This window comes from Oncorhynchus mykiss, chromosome 16, assembly GCF_013265735.2.
Source record: "Oncorhynchus mykiss isolate Arlee chromosome 16, USDA_OmykA_1.1, whole genome shotgun sequence".
In the NCBI taxonomy this organism is placed as follows: domain Eukaryota; kingdom Metazoa; phylum Chordata; class Actinopteri; order Salmoniformes; family Salmonidae; genus Oncorhynchus; species Oncorhynchus mykiss.
In genome coordinates, this window is record NC_048580.1 from 19,954,987 (window position 1) to 19,976,582 (window position 21,596).

Consider the following 21,596-nt stretch of genomic DNA (forward strand, 5'->3'; position numbering starts at 1 on the left):
AGGGAAATGGAATAGAAGCCATTCATTAGGAAAGGGGCAGGAGAGCCCAAAGCGGCCAGTCTCGCCCCGCTGATAGCCGCCCCGGGAAAATAAATATATACAGAGACCATTATTAATTGTGCATTTCCGAGGTGGCAGGCCAGGCACGATAAAAGGTTGGTTCTCATGCTACAGAGATATTATTAGACTAGCTGCCTGGGCTGGAATCGGTTAGTATTGTACAACTACCAGGGGCTGTCAATGGGAATGAAGACGAGGTTTCACTGCCTGCCTGGAGTGGCTGACTGGCTGCCTGGCTGGAAGGAGAATGGGCCTGGCTCTTTACAGCAACGTGGATGTACTCAGTGGAAGCAATTGATACCATTGTTTTATGGATGGGAGGGGGGTTAACTGACGACAATAGAGCTCTTTCACTGGAAATGTCAGCCGTCAAGCTGAGGGACTGTCCGACTGGGCAAAAGAGACTTCTATGAAAGCAAAGGCACAAAATGGATGTGGAAAAATGACACTGCCACAATATCCCCACACAAATTGTGAAATGCAATAGGTCTCTCGTGGTAGAATAGATTAGGCCGACAGTGTGTGCGTGTACGGCAATGCCAGAACAAAGTGAAATGTACCAAAATAGACAGTACGAACTCAATATAGATAAAGTAGTAAGCTACACCAAATTAAATGTACTAATTAGCTATTGCTTCATCTTCCACACAGCAATCTGAAAAACAGCCTTATGTAGGCTAAATCTGCTCAGAATCTCAATGTCTAAATCAATTGTCTTTTCAATCACACCCGATACAATGAATCACAATAATAGCTCAGTGATCAGACTTAAGGTTAGCCTCATTTCAAAAGAAGACAAAAACTGACCTAATTCTTCAGGCATATTAAACTGGTGAGGGACTTAAAATATCAGAACTGATTATCCATTCTAGGCCATTTTTTCCTGATGAGATTATACAATAGCTGATAATATTAAAGATCCCTCACCACAGCCTTCCAATAATGCGTAGGTAACACAATGGCATTGGGACTCCGACTTCCCATCTGGGTTTAGGAATACTGTAATTAGAGGTCGACCGATTATGATTTTTCAACGCCGATACCGATATTGATTATTGGAGGCCCAAAAAAGCTGATGCCGATTAATCAACCTATTTTTTTAAAATGTATTTGTAATAATGACAATTACAACAATACTGAATGAACACTTATTTTAACTTAATATAATATAATAAATAATGAAACATGTTCCATTTGGTTTAAATAATGCAAAAACAAAAGTGTTGGAAAATAAAGTAAAAGTGCAATATGTGCTATGTAAGAAAGCTAACGTTTCAGTTCCTTGCTCAGAACATGAGAACATATGAAAGCTGGTGGTTCCTTTAAACATGAGTCTTCAATATTCCCAGGTAAGACGTTTTAGGTTGTAGTTATTATAGGAATCATAGGACTATTTCCCTCGATACCATTTGTATTTCATTAACCATTGACTATTAGATGTTCTTATAGGCACTTTAGTATTGCCAGTGTAACAGTATAGCTCCCGTCCCTCTCCTCGCTCCTCCCTGGGCTCGAACCAGCCACACAACGACAACAGCCACCATCGAAGCAGCGTTACCCATGCAGAGCAAGGGGAACAACTACTAGAAGGCTCAGAGCGAGTGACATTTGAAACGCTATTAGCACACGCTAACTGGCTAGCCATTTTACTTCGGTTACTCCAGCCTCATCTCGGGAGTTGATCGGTTGTGCGCAATGCTTGACGCACAACGAAGAGCTGCTGGCAAAACGCGCGAGAGTGCTGTTTGAATGAATGTTTACGCGCCTGCTTCTGCCTACCACCGCTCAGTCAGATACTTAGATACTTGTATGCTCAGTCAGATTATATGCAACACAGGACATGCTAGATAATATCTAGTAATATCATCAACCATGTGTAGTTAACTAGTGATTATGATTGATTGTTTTTTATAAGATAAGTTTAATGCTAGCTAGCAACTTACCTTGGCTTACTGCATTCGCGTAACACTCCTTGTGGAGTGCAACGAGAGAGAGGCAGGTCGTTATTGCGTTGGACTAGTTAACTGTAAATTTGCAAGATTGGATCCCCGAGCTGACAAGGTGAAAATCTGTCGTTCTGCCCCTGAACGAGGCAGTTAACTTCTTCGATATAGGGGGCGCTCTTTTAATTTTTGGATAAAAAAACGTTCCCAGTTTTAAACAAGATATTTTGTCACGAAAAGATGCTTGACTATGCATATAATTGACAGCTTTGGAAAGAAAACACTCTGACGTTTCCAAAACTGCAAAGATATTATCTGTGAGTGCCACAGAACTAATGCTACAGGCGAAACCAAGATGAAATTTCAAACAGGAAGTGCTCCAGATTTTGAAGGCGCTGTGTTCCAATGTCTCCTTATATGGCTGTGAATGCGCCAGGAATGAGCTTACACTTTCTGTCGTTTCCCCAAGGTGTCTGCAGCATTGTGACGTATTTGTAGGCATATCATTGGAAGATTGACCATTTTACACTACATCTACCAGGTGCTCGCTTGGTCCTCCGTCGCAATTATTGCGTAATCTCCAGCTGCGTGTATTTTTCCATTTGCTTCCGAGGAGAAACCCAACTGCCACGAATGATTTATCATCGAATAGATATGTGAAAACACCTTGAGGATTGATTCTAAACAACGTTTGCCATGTTTCTGTCGATATTATGGAGTTAATTTGGAAAAAAGTTTGCCGTTGTAATGACTGAATTTTCAGGGTTTTTTCTTAGCCAAACGTGATGAACAAAACGGAGCGATTTCTCCTACACAAATAATATTTTTGGAAAAAATGAACATTTGCTATCTAACAGAGTCTCCTCATTGAAAACATCCGAAGTTCTTCAAAGGTAAATTATTTTATTTGAATGCTTTTCTTGTTTTTGTGAAAATGATGCCTGCTGAATGCTAGGCTTAATGCTATGCTAGCTATCAATACTCTTACACAAATGCTTGTAGCTATGGTCGAAAAGCATATTTTGAAAATCTGAGATGACAGTGTTGTTAACAAACGGCTAAGCTTGTGAGTGAATATATTTCTTTCATTTCATTTGCGATTTTCATGAATAGTTAACGTTGCGTTATGGTAATGAGCTTGAGGCTATGATTACGCTCCCGGATACGGGATTGCTCGACGCAAGAAGTTAACGCACCGTTCCTAGGCCGTCATTGAAAATAAGAATGTGTTCTTAACTGACCTAGTTAAATAAAAGGTATAAAAAAATACCAATTTCCAATTGTTATGAAAACTTGAAATCGGCCCTAATTAATCGGCCATTCTGATTAATCGGTCGACCTCTAATTGGAATAGTAACTTGAGGGGAGGCGCCCTGCCACTTTAAGACTTCAATGAAGCATAGTTAGAGCTACCACTCTGATCTAATTGCTCTCCTACATGAACACGGGAGAGCTGTGCACTCTGACATGTAAAGATTATTTAATACCATCAAAGTCATAAAGGGAGAAATAAAAGGAGGCGATAGAAAAGGGGGTGATGACTTAACCCTTTCATGGTCCCAGGGAGGACTAGGAGAGTAGGGAAGCAGACGGTGGACCGGGTGGAGATAGAATCAGTATGCGTGAGCTGGCCTGTCAAACTCCCATCATCCAGGCTGACTAGAGCTCCTATATTCCTACATCACAGGGGCCTAACTTCCCCAATCCCCACACCGCTCCACTCCCATGGCAGCGACTCCTACCCTCCTCCTCAGTCTTTTCCCACACTCGCCCTATTCCCACAGGCAGCGGCAACGTTAGCGAGTACCACAGCCAAAACCACTAGAACATTGCAATTTATTTCTACTCATTCTGAAGAGGTCTGGGGCAGGGGCCTGTTTGATGAAACCAGGCCTTGACCTACATGAGTGTCAGCCACACTATTCAGCTGCACTCCAACTCCTACCTTCTCTATTCAGCAAGTGTTTCTTTCCCTGTGTGAACAGTTAGTCAACGGCTAAGAAACAACTTCATGATAAACAACATCAGAGTTGGAAGACTTGACACACCACACTACTGCTCATTATAACAAACTCCCAAAATGTCTGACTGACTAATGTATTTCTTTCATAAAAGAGAACCAAAGCCTCAGCTCTCGAAACTGTGGTTTCGCTCAGATCGGAGCTCCTCACTCTTAAAATAAAACCCACACAATCCCCGGCACCTCAGCGTGAGCGGGTCGACTCGGTTGAGGTGTTTACCGTTTAGCAAGCGCCGTGTGATATCTCCAGGGTAACCTGCCATTGTGGGGGACCTGTCTCATCTGTCATTTCTCCTGCACAGTCTCAACTTTGGGAAGCAGGAAGTCACCGACTGAACACAAGGGACAGATAGGGCTGTGGTAAGGCTATACACCCACTGTGTGCCTCGGCTAGCCAAAGTTAAAATATGTTGAGGTTGCCTTTTTGGTAGAATCTCTATACCAAATGTAGCTGTACTTTCTATCGCTACAATCAGTTTGGCAAACATTTCTGCCCATCCCTGAACCCCACCACATTGCTAGGAGTCTTATAGCCCTCCATCTTGCTAGACATGAGTATATTTGGTAGATAGGCTTAGTATTTAGCTACCGTATCATTTGAACTCCTAATTCTACCTTCAATAAACAGTGAATGACAATCTACAGAGAGTAAAAGGCCACTTTTAGGAATAAAAGCTCCCAAATACAAAATTACATCACAAATCAGCGGCTCTGTGGGATACTAATCTCAAAGATTTTTATAGCTAAACCAAGATAGACCAAAGCCTGTTGTTTCAAATGGGAACAAATGAGCCATTATGGACAGAACAAGCAAGAAGGTGGGCAGAGCCAAGCACAAGCTAGCGAGATCTTATTGCTGCGTTCTAGTATTCATTTGCATATTTCCGTTGGGGAACACCTATTCTGTGAAGTGCACAATAACTAAATTCACCTTTGAACACCTTGTAAACAACGGCATTTTTTCAAACTTTGGCAAAGTGTAAAGTCTACTAAACTTAGTCCACTCTGTTCGTAAAATATTGTAGTTTTGGGAACAGAAAACTGTATTGAGAGTAAATTAGCAGAATGTCAGCCAGAATGAATCTCGTTCCATCTTCTCCCACTGGGCTTCCTCTCACTACCATATTTGGTAGTGAGTGGAAACGCCAACCGGATGCTTCACATTTATACATCCCGTGAAATATCTGTCTCATTGTTCTCAGATTTCAAAGTGGAAACACTCCCACCATCCTCCAATAACCCATCTCACTTCATCTGGTCATGAATGTCAAGTTCCTCAGTGTCCACATCACTGAGGACTTCACATACTCCTCTCACACCAAAACAGTCATGAAGAAGGTACGGCAGCACCTCTTCTTCCGCAGGAGGCTATTTCTTTTGGCATGGCACCTTAGATCCTGAAGAACTTTTAGAGCTGCAACATCAAGAGCATCCTGACTGGTTGGATCACCACCTGGTATGGCAACAGCACCGCCTTCAATCGGAAGGTCCTACAGAGGGTGGTGCAGACCGCCCAGCACATCACTGGGAGCAAGCTCCAAGCCATCAAGGACGTACATGCCAGGCGGTGCCCGAAGATTTGCCAAAGACTCCAGCCACCCGAGACATGGACTCTTCTCTATGCTTCCGTCCGGCAGGTGGTACTGGTTAGTGCTGGCCGATATATCAAATTAATTTGATTAATTCAAATGCATGTTTTTGCGTGATATTCCAAATGTCTGTATCGCAAGAATCAAGGTTTTGTTATTTTTCGTTTTTATGAGAGTTTATGTCCGCTTGTTCTCGCATTGTATTTTTGTTCTTGTCTCTCGCTCCTTCTGTGCACCTCCCCATTTACACCAGAGATCTATATATAATGACGAGATTCCGCCCTAACAATGGGAGTCAAGCTTAGGTCCAAAATAAGCCTATAGAAACGCATTGAGCTTATAAATGGACAGATTTTAGCGAGAAGGAAACCTATCACTTCACCTCTTTCTCTATGGTTTACACACACACCAAGCCCTGCCTCACACGCCAACAAAGTTGAGAGATCACATCTTCCTCTCTGACAAGCGGTTTCAACTTACTATTTGCATTTGTAGTTTAGTCCAACAGAATCGGTCATATTTTACAGTAATACAGATGTTAACTTTTCCAACGATACCATTTTTATGTCTCAACTACTCAAACTGCACGCAGCGCAGTCACTACTAAAATGAGAGCACCAATGAACATTGATTCTGGAAAGACTGTTATACAAGCCGTCTAGTCTGTTTTATAAATGTGCAAGAAGCATAAAACACAATTATATAAGGAATTGTCAACTCGTTCTTAGTCTGAGAACTAAGTTAGGCCACTTGATTTCAACATCTGAACAAAGTAGTACAGGCTAACATGCTTTTCAAACAGTTGGAGACAGAGCGAAGGGTGTAATTAAACAATTAAACTGTTCTGCCTTGTAAGCTAGCAAACAGATCCAAGTTGACTAAACTTATTAGCTGGCTAGTCACTATCACGTGGGCTTGAGAGATTTTTGATGAGACCTGTGTTCATTGTCTTGTTTTGATGCACTTGTTTTGAGATCATTTAATGCCTGCTGCAGGGAAGTTAGTCATTGTTAGTGAATGTACATTATTCATGGTTTTAATACAGTGTATTGACCTTTAATTGTACAACAATGCTTATAAAAAAATATATATATTTTTTTTATAAGCATTGTTGTACAATTAAAGGTCAATACACTGTATTTCAGACAGTCAGCAATAATGTAATGAATTCCGGTCTTGTGAAGTTATACCTAGGCTAAATATAAGCCTTCCACAACCATAAGACCCACTAAAAACTGAATTATTTTATCAAAAATACACCTTGAATCACTCATAAGTTTGAAAAAAAATATGATTTTTAGGTCATATCGCCCAGCCCTAAGTACTGGTGCATCAACGCTCAGACCAACAGACCCCTAAACAGCTTCTATCCCTGGCTATAAGACTGTTAAATGGCTAACAACTACCGATCTCCCACAGACTATCCACATTAACTCGATGCCCATCCACAGATCTCGACCCACTCTGACACAACCCTTCACCCTTACTCAAACGCACACTCACTACTGATGGCAAACATTTACACACACACACACACACACACGCAGCCTCAAACCTATGCTGCTGTTATTGATTGCCATTAGTATCTATTTATCTTGCCACTGGTCACTATTACTCCTGTTTACAGTATATTACCATAAATATTGATATTTTCCTATTACCAGTCACTTTTCAGCCCTGTTTACATGTATATCCAACTACCAGTCACTTCATATGTATAAACCTACCTCAACCACTCCTGTAACCCTGCACATTGAATAAGGTACTGGTAATGACTTGTACAGTGGCTTCAGAAAGTAATCACCCTCAATGTTCCCTTGTAGAAGGGAAATCAGCCCGCGCAGAGAAGCACGAGATTGAACATCCCAATTAGTTCAGTTAACACTATCAATGTTTCCCTCTACTGTGCCAATTGTGAACGAATCAACGCAATATTAGCCACTTTCAGTGCAACATACTAAAACTCTGCAAGAGATTTTCTTGTAGGCAGAGCACATTGGAGTAGGATTTCATTGCATTGACAGGCACAAATCAGGCCCATACACTACACAGTGCGCCATAACCATTCAGAGCAGCAGTTCCCCTATATGCAAATAGACCATTGCCATATATGGATCTGTGCCATTCCCTTTGAACTGGACTGTGTTTACAACTGAGCGGTTGTGAGTAGATGCACTTGTTTTGAGTTCAAAGCGAGTGCTACATGTGAGGACATTTTGTTCATATCCTTTGCTAGTTAGTGAGTTATTAGCCCATCACTTGTAGTCAGCAATAGGGGAGTGGTTACTTCCTACAAGAGCACAAAACGTGTGCATTTTAGCCATCTTTGAAAAGCAAGTCAGGTAAAGAGCATTTTTTCTGTCTCAAAAAGGGCAGTGTTGTATTTTGAGCAGGGCTTGAACAAGCTAAATAGCCAATATGCAGAGGGTAGCATCACTTGTCTGATTCGCTGTAATAATGGTATGGCAATGATAATGAATGTTATTTTGTAAAGTGGTTTCTTGCATCACACAACACAAGTGGATAAACAGGTGAATGAAATCCTAACAGGTGAATGACAATCCCTGTTATTTTCAAAAGTCTGATGGATTGCCCACATTGAACACCACACATATGCTGCAACTGTAGGCCGAATAATAGACCATTTCCATGTTACAATGTTATGAGATGCATTTTCTCCATTGTTTTTTTGTTGATAGGCCTACATTATAATCAAATTGGCACAGTAGCCTACTTGGCCATTGTTATAACTGTAACCTAAAGCGGGTACAGCCTCAATGTTCACAGTAAACGTGCTCCAGAAGTTACATTAAGTTTGCGCTGAGCAGACCTGAAATTTGCTCAGTGCCTTAAAAAAAAATGTGGGAATATTGATCACACCCCTTTACTTTTTCAACATTTTGTCAACGTTCTACACAAAATACTCTGTAATTTCAAAGTGGACGAAAAATAAATAAAATACTGATATATCTTGGATTGATACGTTTTCAATACATTTGAACTTTACAAACTATTTGTTCCACAGGTTACAAGAAAAAAAAGAAAGCGTCAGCCATCTTGAATCACTATCATGTTTATTACTATCAAATAACATTTTCCAGTGTCACACATGATTTTGAAGAGGAAGGAAAAAGTGGGGGAGAGCAGGGGGGAGGTCCTGTCTTACTTCAGAGGAGGTATGGTGAGGCGGCAAAGCAAGTGAGTGAGTGATGACACATTTATCGCAATGTGAAACCAAGTCGTGAGAGGTTTCTAAGTGGCATATCTCATACAAGAAGGAAACCGACATCCGTAGACACACAAGTCGTTTGACGGTCGCTCAAAAAAATACTCCAACTCTATCTACACTCAAAATACAGTACTGGGCTATACAATTGAGTTTTCTGCTATCCTAAAACACATTGTATGGTCTAATCCTAAAACGTAGAATAGACAATCACCAACAACAGCACGTCTGCACTATAGACTACATATAGAGTATCTGCCACAAGAGAACCTGATGAACACATTGACTTGAGGTGCCTGCAAGGCTGAAGTTGATAACTTATGACCATAGAATTCTAACGACACTCCATGGCCAAAGGTGGACGCACCTTCAAATTAGTGGAATCGGCCATTTCAGCCACACTCGTTGCTGACAGACTTCTAAAATGGATCACACAGCCATGCAATCACCATAGACAAACATTGGCAGTATAATGACCCGTACTGAAGAGCTCAGTAACTTTCAACATGGCACCGTCATAGGATGCCACCTTTCCAACAAGTCAGTTTCCTTAAATGTCTGCCCTGCTAGAGCTTCCCCGGTCAACTGTATTATAAAGTGGAAACATCTAGGAGCAACAACAGCTCAACCATGAAGTGGTAGACCACACAAGTTCACAGAACGGGACTGTGAGTGCTGAAACGCGTATCATCAGTCCTCGGTTGCAACACTCACTACAGAGTTCCAAACTGCCTCTGGAAGCAACGTCAGCACAATAACTGTTCGTCAGGAGCTTCATGAAATGGGTTTCCATGGTCGAGCAGCCGCACACACACAAGCCTAAGATCCCCATGCGCAATGCCAAGCGTCGGCTGGAGTGGTGTAAAGATCGCTACCATTGGACTCTGGAGCAGTGGAAACGCGTTCTCTGGAGTGATGAATCACACTTCACTATATGGCAGTTCGGAAGAATCTGGGTTTGGAGGATGCCAGGAAAGCACTACCTGCCCCAATGCATAGTGCCAACTGTAAAGTTTATTGGAGGCGGCATAATGGTCTAGGGTTGTTTTTCATGGTTCGGGAAGGCCCCTTAGTTCCAGTGAAGGGTAATCTTAACGCTACAGCATACAGCAATATTCTAGACGAGTCAGTGCTTCCAACTTTGTGGCAACAGTTTGGGGAAGGCCCATTCAGCATAACAATGCCCCGGTGCCCAAAGCGAGATCCATACAGAAATGGTTTATCGAGATCAGTGTGGAAGAACTTGACTGGCCTGCACAGAGCCCTGACCTCAACCCCCATAGAACACCTTTGGGATGAATTGGAACGCCGACTGCAAGCCAGACCTAATCGCCCAACATCAGTGCCCGACCTCACTAATGCTCATGGAAGCAAGGCCCTGCAGCAATGTTCCAACATCTAGAAGAAAACCTTCCCAGAAGAGTGGAGGTTGTTATAGCAGCAAATGGCAGACCAACTCCATTTTAATGCCCATCATTTTGATTTTTTTAGTTGCCAAACTCATAACACATCTCAGATCCTCTTGCCCTTGAGGGAGGACAGGCGGAACCCAAGGACGATTGGATTGTTGACGTACCAGTCCAGTCAGTAGACTAAATCTTTCCCATAGGGCTCATCCTGTATCATGAGTTGGCGACAGTGACACAGCAGATTAAACTTCTATAATTGTTTCATTTTCCACCGACCTGAAGGACCAAAATGGCAGGTTATATTACATACAGAGTGGCTACGTGACTGGATTTTCTGATGCCTTTTCCGAATGGCTAAACAACCGTACTTTTAGCGTGAAACAACGCATTTGCGCATGACATATTCTTAGTATGCAAAAATATTATGTTTTATAGTATGTGAATTTTCTAAAATCAAGTATGTTTGAAACGCAAGGATGCTATACTAATTTCGGCTCTACATCTAGTATAATTCTATGCACACTTTTCCACAGTGCATTGGAAGAGGTGGGCTTCGAGTGATCAGCACTAGTTCTCTTCAATTAGCCATACAACAAAACTAGGCTACTTAATTGGGAAGATGCCAAATAGTGAAGCTTCCGCGGTGGTGTTCAATTGTAGGCTAAGTAGTTTTTGTTCTCCTTAAAATGATCACAAGTACTGCATCGTAGGCTACATCGTTTGTATTTTTTTTTACCCAATGTGGATTTCAGTTGTCATTGAAAAGTGTTTATTGTTCTCTTGGCCTTCTTCAAAGCTTCTAAACTAAATACTACACCATCTTTTGATTTCTGAATGCGTGGGCACCGGGGTCCTCGGGTTGTGGCTGCGTTATTTAATGTCATGTTTATCAATATGGATCGTTTTTAGTTTTGTAGGCTAGGCTACCTATTTAATTGATGGATAACTCCTTAGCAGACATTCTGATCTCGTTCCCTTGCGGCTCTGAATGTGACGCACCTGACGTTCCACGTTTTTCGGGTGTAATAGCCTTTTAATTTGAACATTTGAAAAGTTTTGGTGCTTGACTATGTAGAATACTAATGAATCATTATGAGATCTTTCAAAATAAATAAAGTAGCACACTCCATGTGTAATCTCCCACCAATTTAATGGGTATTTACCAACGTTTCGGCATCACTGTGGCTTCTTCAGGGTGAAAAGGGCACAGTGATGCCGAAACGTTGGTAAATACCCATTAAATTGGTGGGAGATTACACATGGAGTGTGCTACTTTATTTATTTTGATAGTTTATGGTTAATTCGCCGTTAGTCAGCACCTCCACGCAAACTATTATTCTGGGTGTGCACCGGCTCATGTTTTTTTGTCATCATGTGATCTTGACATTGATTTGGCTTTGATCTAAATTTATTAAAAGACTACCCTGCAGAATGCGACGGTTGCGATCATGACGTTTATTATAGTTACAAAATAAGTTTGTAGGCTACAACATGTCGATCATGCCGTTTATAGTACAACATAGTTACAACAGAAGTTTATATAAAAAGTGTGTGTAAACATGTGCAAATCCTACTACATTTGTTTAGATCTGGGAAAGAGGCATCCTGGGGGGTGGGACGGGGGCATAATGGGCAGTTTGATCATTACATGACAGTAGCTTTCAGGATTAGGACACTATAGTGACAGTCATAGCAATTCTAAGTGAACCTACTGCTTGGTTAGGTTACAGCTGACTAGGGTCTTTGCAGTTATGGCATAACTAGGGGTGTAATGATTCACCAATATGCATCGGTCCCTGGTTCAAATGTTTAACATATCGGTCTGCGAGACCCCAAACCACTGATCCAAATGAAGCATGCATCGGTCAGAAAGTCGATTTAAATGTTATGAATCGCCTGTTCACTTACATTTCTCAAATTACTTTTCTACCTTCTGAAAATAACAACTGCCTCTTTTCCTTCAGTGTCAAACTAAGCACGTAATTATTATGACAGTCATTGATCCACACGTCATTTTGCATGCTGAACAACCCCAGGCAATATTAGCAGCCTAGTCAAACTGCGCATTCAAATGCATGTAAAATGGCTTGCGCAATATTAGGCTTTATTAGTCGAGTGACTAATATTTTGAAAATGGTGTTTTACCAGAATAAAAGTAGCCTAAGCTACCATCAGAGACAACTCTCATCTGGCTATAGGTAGGCTACATGCTGATCGGGGCTTACATTCAATTAGATTTTGATTGTTCAGGTTCACCATCAGCAATAGTTTTGGTAGTTTTGCTTAAAACAATCAATGTATTTTAGTCATTTTTAGATATGTAGGGTAAAGTTGATCATTTCATAACGAGGACACGCAGGTCAGCTCAGACAGATCCAGCTCAGAGAACCCAAGCCCATGAGATCCATAATCAGCAGACTTTCACTTTGAATGGAAAATGTATGTGTTTATGCAACAAATGTTAGTGCATCGAATCGTATCGATTTGTTCCTCTAATCAAACAGTTTCGACTAAAACGCATCTAGATACATATCGAATCGTCTTAAAAGGGAAATATGCACACCCCTAGGCACAACATGTAACTGTGATTCACACCAAGCGGGAAGGTGACAGGGTGGGAAAATCCTCAGACACACCAAATGTCCCACTCAGCGACTAAGCCTCTGATGCATCTTGCTCTGAATGTCACAGGTTTTACGGAGAAAAGGGCAAATGACTTTTTCACAACAACAACAGTAGTTTGTTCTACACATTATGCAGCCAGTCTTGGACAGGGCATTGGAATAATCCATAGGAGGGCATTATTAACATATATGATATCGTATGGTGAATGATTGATTATAACACCGTGATAAGACTACCTCATCGTCATACCGAATCCCAATGAAAATGTTATTACAGATCTACATAGGAAACAATGGATTTGAATCATGCTGAAATTAAAGACTTAATAAAAGCGTAATAATTGGTAATAATAAAGTTGACTGTTATGAAGGAAATCCTAACTCCCGCAATTTCGAAATTACACTAGACTTTCACTAAATACATGGCCACAATGTTAATAATTATGTCATACATAATTGTGACATTTAATTTGGTCAGACGCTCCTCTGAGGAGGCTGCAAATGTGGGCATATTATCTTGACAAAGGTGCATCAAAGGTGTAAACAAATTGGGGGAGGCATCTGTTTCACAGTGTGACTTACATTTAAGTTATTTGCAGAGAACAAAATACTTTTGTGCCACTGTCTTGGGAATACATTTGTGCACACAGTTTTGGGATTGTTCAACATTAATAATCCATTGTCTTGACGTTCCATGGCTAGCTCCCCCTAAACTGCAGCTAAAAACCACTTAATTAGATATTGTTTATGTGGGTACGCTTGTCTCATAACATGGTAAATAAATATTGTGAAAAAGTTAGCAGGCTGATTGGTTGACCTTGCGACAAGGAGTAGCGATGTAGCTAAATATTGAGAAAACTATCAGCATGTCAAAAATCCAATTCACGAACTAAACTATAGGTAGCTTGCTGTCCCTTATTACAACGTTTATATTTTGTTGCTTGCTTGTGCTATTTCAATTGTGGGAAATTAATACGGCAAATTGTTATAAAATAACTCTGTTTTGTTATCTAATTAGATAAGGGTTGCTTGTTGATAGCTACTGTCAAGCACCGGACTCATAACATCTAACACCACGTCGAACTGTATGCATGATATCGACATCGTACAGTATGAGGTTAGTGTACATAATAAACTGGCAATGCATGGGCCAACTGAAAATTAGAATCTCCTCGGATTGAAGGACTTCAATTAGTCATGACATTTACCTGTTAGCTCATGTTAATATTCAACTGGACAGCAAACTCAAAATGTTAACACGGTATGCCACATCCAGCGACAAGTGTAATTTCAAATACCTTGTACCTGTTGACTCCTCCTGCTTCCGTGGTTGGTGGAAGCTGAGACGCGTATGATTATTTTGATAGTCTCTCCAAAGTTGTTACCTGTAAAACCATTCGCAACGGTGGATAACAACGTGTTTCGACCCAAACCACCCTCCGGCAATTCGTCGGGTGAAAGGCGTTCAGTGTGCAGAGAAGTTCAGCACAGCTTCTGCAGCCGCAGCCATTGAGGTCACGTGCTCCGGCTATGAACTCCAACACAATCCACTTTCCCCGCCCCCTCTCCTTTTATGGCGTGGTCCTCTGAAAGGGGATGTCCTGTTAACTCCAGATGTTCGGTCACTTTTTTCCAAAGACAGTACAGTATGGTTTAGAAAATCAGCTCCCCAGGAAATCTTGACAGGGCAACTCTAATAATTCAAAGACCGTATTTGAATTGAATTAGGTACAGTCAGCGGACCATTATTTTGTGGCGTGAACAACGGAGGGAGAGCACACGTTTCTGTCCTTAGGTTTGTTTGTTGCTTTTCATGTCAACACCTACTGCCAGAAATAAGACCATTTCTGTGAGTGATTGTTGGGTTTTTGGTCACACTAGGACACAATTTAGTCAGTGAGATACTATACGTTCCTCCCATTGTAAGTAACCCACCCTCAAAGTTTTTCCCTGCAAGCTTGGTATGGCGGGCAGCTACACTGGATGTTTGTCCAACAATGCCTCTGAGGCTGCTGCAACAAAGCAGAGTGGCATTGAGCTGTGTCAACTGTTACATATCAGCACACAAGTGAGGAATGCTGTGCTGGGGGTGACGTGGGTGGACACAGTGGTAGGGCTATGGGAGGACTTGGAAGCGGAGTGAAAGGTCTTCAAATGCTCAAAGCATGTTTTGGTGGAAGTGGTTGCTGACAAAATAGCGTGAGATAGGCCTATTTCACAGGATTTTGGCATATGAAATTGAGCCCTGGCGTGATATCCTTACGTGTACCGAAAGTAGACTACCATTTGCCTGCAGACAGACAGTGGGACTTTACTCTATTGGCAGCCATAGTGTTTCCTTAACATTATCTCTAGGTTTGGTTGGAAGGCCCCCAGGGTGTCCTCGGTACAGCTGCATCCTGGACGTGCAGTCAGGTTTACCCCCTAACGTTAGCAGGGATGTTGTACAGTCTCTTAATGGACTAACTGTAGTGCAGTGCCATGTCATGCATGTTTTATGCATGCTTTGCCTAATCCACTTTACACCAAAATAAAGTAGGCTCGGGGATGTCAAAAGACATACAGCGTACATTTCTTTTATTGCTTTGAATAAACTGAAAAAAATCTAGGGTTTGACATGCTAACATCTGCTAAATATGTGTATGTGACCAGTAACATTTTATTTTATTTGAAAGGTTGCAAATGTGAACCGCTTATTTTTTAAAGCCTAACACCTGATGTGACAAGGAGGGATACAGCTGTCAGTGATTTATGTACGTCGACATATGTATGCATTTAGCCTACAGTACCGCTCAAAAGTTTGGACACACCTACTCATTCAACGGTTGTTCTGTATTTTTCACTATTTTCTACATAATAGTGAAGACATCAAAACTATGAAATAACACATGGAATCATGAAGTAATCAAAACATTTTTAAACAAATCAAAACATATTTTTATACTTGAGATTCTTCAAAGTAGCCACCCTTTGCCTTGATGGCAGCTTTGCACACTCTTGGCATTCTCTCAACCTGCTTCAGGAGGTAGTCACCTGGAATGCATTTCAAATAACAGGTGTGCCTTGTTAAAAGTTCATTTGTGGAATTTCATTCCTTCTTAATGCATTTGAGTCAATCAGTTGTGTTGGGACAAGGTAGGGGTGGTTTACAGAACATAGCCCTATTTGGTAAAAGACCAAGTGAATAATATGACAGTCCATCATTACTTTAAGACATGAAGGTAAGTCAATCCTGAAAATGTCAAGAACTTTTAAAGTTTCTTCAAGTGCAGTCACCCAAACCTTCAAGCACTATGATGAAACTGGCTCTCATGAGGACCGCCACAGGAAAGGAAGACCCAGAGTTACGTCTGCTGCAGAGGATTCATTAGTTACCAGCCTCAGAAATTGCAGCCCAAATAAATGCTTCACAGAGTTCAAGTAACAGACACATCTCAACATCAACTGTTCAGAGGAGACAGCGGGAATCATGCCTTCATGGTCGATTTGCTGCAAAGAAACCACTACTAAAGGACACCAATAAGAAGAAGAGACTTACTTGGGCCAAGAAACACAAGCAATGAACATTAGACCGGTGGAAATCTGTCCTTTGGTCTGATGAGTACAAATTTGAAATGTTTTGTTCAGACCTCTTTGTCTTTGTGAGACGCAGAGTAGGTGAACGGATGATCTCCGCCTGTGTGGTTCCTACCTTAACGCATGGAGGAGGTGTGATGGTGTGGGGGTGCTTTTTTGGTGACACTGTCTGTGATTTATTTAGAATTCAAGGCACACTTAACCAGCATGGCTACCACAGCATTCTGCAGTGATATGCCATCCCATCTGGTTTGGGCTTAGTGTGACTATCATTTGTTTTTCAACAGGACAATGACCCAACACACCTCCAGACTGTGTAAGGGCTATTTGACCAAGAAGGAGAGTGATGGAGTGCTGCATCAGATGACCTGGCCTCCACAATCACAAGACCTCAATCCAACTGAGATGGTTTGGGATGAGTTGGACCTCAGAGTGAAGGAAAAGCAGCCAACAAGTGCTCAGCGTATGTGGGAACACCTTCAAGACTGTTGGAAAATCATTCCAGGTGAAGCTGGTTGTGAACATGCCAAGAGTGTGCAAAGTTATCATTGAGGCAAAGGGTGGATACTTTGAAGAATCTAAAATATAAACTATAAAAAAAAAATGTGCTCTTTGGCTCTCCTGGTTCCCTCGGCTTTCCATATTTGTATCTAGGGGAAGTGCCAGTGCTAGCAAAAATAGTCCCAAATACTCCCTGACAACCTAGTCTTAGGAGCAGCTCTCAAGAAGAAGTCCCATAGTCTCTCCTGTTTCAGTTTAACAAGGCACGTGGTGAGCCCCCAGCAGGTGTTTGAGTGCCCCTCGCAACCTCCTGTAAACACAGGATACCATTTACTGGCCCGGCTATTTCCAGTGACTGACTACCAGCGTGGGCCGCATGCAACCACACCAGTCACAGCCAGAGCGGGAGACTAGGATGACAATGTGACACCTACACATCACATGAGTGTCACCCACCCAAGAGCAACATCTCCAGGGTCTCCAAATGTCAGTCGACAAGTAGAGTGTGGCGGCCCGTGCATCATGTGACACATGAGAGCCTAAGTCGCCTACTTCACTGAAATCGAGAGGCTTTCACCTGGCAGGCCAGCTTGGTGTAGGTTTGGAGAATGTTTCAGATCTGCCTCTAGACCAGGGCCGGTATTCATACAACGTCTCAGAGTGCTGATCTGAGATCAGGTCTCCTCCCATCTTGTTCATTACAATGTAAAAGGCTAAACGGATCCTAGATCCGCACTGCCACTCTACTCTCAGCACTTTATGGAGTGCTGATCTAAAATTAAGTCCCTTTGTCCATGTAACGTTATTCATTCTTTTCCCAAAAGGCTAAATTAATTCTAGATCAGCAATCCTACACTGACACGCCTCATGGATACGGCCCAGACCGACAGAGAGAGAAAGCTGTGACGGGAGACGGGAGGGCAGGGCCGTGCCAAGCCTCTGTGGTCAATCAAGACCCACATACTCCCTCACCATTAATATCCCTCCACCCCTGAAACAACCAATTTCGCTACCTCACAGCAGCCAACCATTCATCACTGCTGTGGGCCCTTTATTAGCGTGTCATCCCATAGACATAGCACAGTGTAATGGTGAAACCAACGGGCAAGGCTCTTTGTGGCAAGGCTGGCATCCACAAGGCCTTCTGGACACATTGAAATAAGATGGCCGATGAATGTATTGGAGTCGCTGAATATGTCTGTGTCCCTTTTGTTTTTAAGTGCAGATGTACAAGTGCGTTGAAAGGAGACAACTTTCATGTCAGTCCACTTTATATGTTAGTCCACTTTATATGTCAGTCCACTTTATGTCAGTCCACTTTATATGTTAGTCCACTTTATATGTCAGTCCACTTTATATGTCAGTCCACTTTATATGTTAGTCTACTTTATGGTTGTAAGTTGTGAGAATCAGAGGAAATAAGCAGACAAGATTATATTAGATGCATGTAATTGGTTATTGTGGTCCAGAATCTTCCTTTTCTCGTTTTTTTTCCTTAATTTTCTCCCCCCCCCCCCCCCCCCCCCCCAAAATAAACATTTTCAAACTCCTGACAACCGAACCTTTCGCGGGATTTTGTCCATCTAAGAACATGTGGTAAGCCTTGTGGAATGTCTCAAATGATTCCCAGATGTGGTCCGCAGACAGGTTTAACCCCTTCCTTCCTGGCCACAGCCGGAGGAGAAATTATATTAACAGGGCTTTTGCGGGAGAAAGTTTGAGCAATATCCAAAAACCTGCGAAACCTTTATCGCCCCTCTCTGCGTGTTACTTACTTACTTTTCTTTGTGTGACTTTCAAAGTATGGGAGCCTGTTGAAGTGTGGTTGAATGTAATTTACTGTAAGGCTAAAGATGAAGTGCACTTACGCTGCATTACACAAGTTTAAAGAATGTTGAAAAGCCCAACTTTTTCCAGATGACTCAGCCGAAAGCATGGCGTTGACAAAGATTAGAAAAACACCTTTGCGGAGCAATGATACGTTTTCCTGACATGGTAACTTTTTCCCCCGTCTCCTTGGAACTCCTGTCCTCCACTGTTTTCTTGGCTTTTGTTTCCCAAGCAACCTGCAACAAATAGGACCATCTCTTGTGTTATCTGACCTCCGACAACTTCATGTTGTCATGAAGCGTATGCAATGTGAGATATCACGGTCAGAAAATGCTATAGAAAAGAAATATAAGGTTTAAGCTTAGTAGTACTCAAATCATCTCTGTTTCCATATCGCATATATAGACCTAGATCAAAACAATACAGTTACTTGTGCATTTTTATTGCGGACACTGGTATTGTTGATATAACACTCCCAAAGATGGCGGTTTTATGAGGTAGAAGAGGGAGGTAACGGAACAGCTCCACTGCTCTGGGGGTGGAGACACAGAGCTGATTGATATCCTATGAGCAACAAACTCAAGTGACCCCATTCCCTGCCCTCCCTCCCTCCCTCCCTCCCTCAGCCAACTGTGAAGCAGTTGTTCAACACGCCCGTCAGCCTGCCAGCCAGCGCTCAGAGTTGAAGCCCATTATACACAATCATAACAGACAGAAAGAGTACATGCAGACAACACCGAAAAGCACAGGAAAAACGTCAGTGTCTGACTGACTGAGTGAGTGAGAGCTGCTGCTGGTGCTGCTCGGGGCTTTCAGCTGAGGGAAAGAAAGGCAGAGAGAGAGAGAGAAAGAGAGAGAGAGAGAGAGAGAGAGAGAGAGAGAGAGAGAGAGAGAGAGAGAGAGAGAGAGAGAGTACATGCTGCTACTTTGTGCTCCACATGTGAATGCACCACAACTCTCCTCTCCCCTTTGCTCCCCTCCCACGGCCCTCCCTTAAGGATGGACCAGTGTTTTAAAACAAGCAAAATACAGTATCTGCCAGCGCTGCCTCAAGTCTGCTTTGGTCTTATGGGAGGGGACGGGGAATCAGCCGTATTTGACTCCTATGGCCGGCGATGCGAAGCAACTAGCAGTATAATACTCTCTGTAATTCTCAGGTGACCCATTAAGGGAATTTGAGCTATTGGGGCCTGGCTGCTGTCCAGAAGGGATTAAGGTAAATGTTTGGAGGGGTGAGACTTTCAGTTCTACACACACCGAGGGTACACATTACGAACACCTGCTCTTTCCCTGACATAGACTGGCCAGGTGAATCCAGGTGAAAGCTATGATCCCTTATGTCACTTGTTAAATGCACTTCAATCAGTGTAGATAAAGGGGAGGAGACAGGTTAAATAATGATTTTTAAGCCTTGAGACAATTGAGACATGGATTGTGTATGTGTGCCATTCAGAGGGTGAATGGGCAAGACAAAAAATGGAAGTACCTTTGAACAGGTTATGGTAGTCGGTGCCAGGCGCACCGGTCTGTGTCAAGAACTGAAACGCTGCTGGGTTTTTCTCACTGAACAGTTTCCCGTGTGTATCAAAAGTGTTCCACCACCCAAAGGACATCCAGTCAACTTGACACAACTGTGGGAAGCATTGTAGTCAACATGTGTCAGTATCCCTATGGAACGCTTTCGACACCTTATAGAGTCCATGCCCTGACGAATTAAGACTGCAACTCAATATTAGGAAGGTTTTCCTTATGTTTGGTGTACTCAGTGTGTGCCCCTTCTAATTTCCACCTTTTACAATGTATTTTAGGAGGAAAGATCATCGAAGTGCCAGACTTTGTGCCAGGAACTTTGTGCCAGGAACTTTGTTATCAAGTAAGCTTTTGTCAGACCACCAACGCAATGTCAGCAAGCCAAGGTTACTGCAGCTATGACCCAGCGGGGTTGCGGGGTTAACGAGGACAGGTTACGGGGTTGACGGTGACAGGGATGACAGGTAAGGTGACACCACGGTAGCTCGGCGATGACAGAGGAAGGTGAAAGGAAAAACAACAGAGTAGAATGCATAGAGGCCTCTGTGATTATCTCGCCCCTTCATCTCCCATCAACCCATGAACATTTTATACATACTACATCCCCAGCTACATATGTCACTGCCTTCATTCCTCGGTCATTTCCAAAGTGACGTATCTCTGCAGAGCATTTACCCTGCAGTGCAGGCCATGTGCTCCCTGTTGCGGAGGCCATTTTGGATCATTGAGGGGCCAGTTACCAACATGCCCCCTTTCCCACCGGCTGATCAGCGGAAACCAAGAGAGTATGTCCCTTTAATTAGACTGCCCGTGAAAATAATGGTGCATTAATGGCATTTCTATGGGGGCCAATGAGCTGAAACAACAGAGGCAAGACTAAATCACAAATCAATTCCAACAAATGTAATTAAGGCTCAATTAGCCTCCGGGGTGCCTCCAGAACACGATGAGAGAGAGATGGAGGAAGCGAGAGAGAAGGAGAGATGTAGGAAGAGAGGTGGGGAAAAACAGAGAGAGAGAGGAGAGATGTAGGAAGAGGGGGGAACGAGACAGAGAGAGAGAAAGAGAAGGAGAGATGTAGGAGGAGAGGGGGGAACGAGACAGAGAGAGAGAGAGAAGGAGAGATGTAGGAGGAGAGGGGGGAACGAGACAGAGAGAGAGAGAAGGAGAGATGTAGGAAGAGAGGAGGGAATGAGACAGAGAGAGAGAAAGAGAGATGTAGGAAGAGAGGGGGGAACGAGACAGAGAGAGAGAGAGAGAGAGACAAAGTAGCAAGGGTTCCACCTCC

The 21,596-nt window shown here is 42.6% G+C and overlaps 1 protein-coding gene across 4 annotated transcripts in view; it reads right to left on the reverse strand.

Annotated features, from left to right (window-relative positions):
* The window catches only part of raraa (retinoic acid receptor, alpha a), a 216,930-nt gene extending 202,531 nt beyond the window's left edge, over positions 1-14,399 (reverse strand). For 3 of the 4 annotated variants that reach the window (XM_036946446.1, XM_036946444.1, XM_036946441.1), the window contains exon 1: positions 14,170-14,399. The gene's annotated coding sequence lies outside the window, so the exon portion shown is untranslated. The remainder of the gene's footprint in view (positions 1-14,169) is intronic. The other variant, XM_036946442.1, reaches the window with a different exon arrangement.
* Between the last annotated feature and the right edge of the window lie 7,197 nt (positions 14,400-21,596).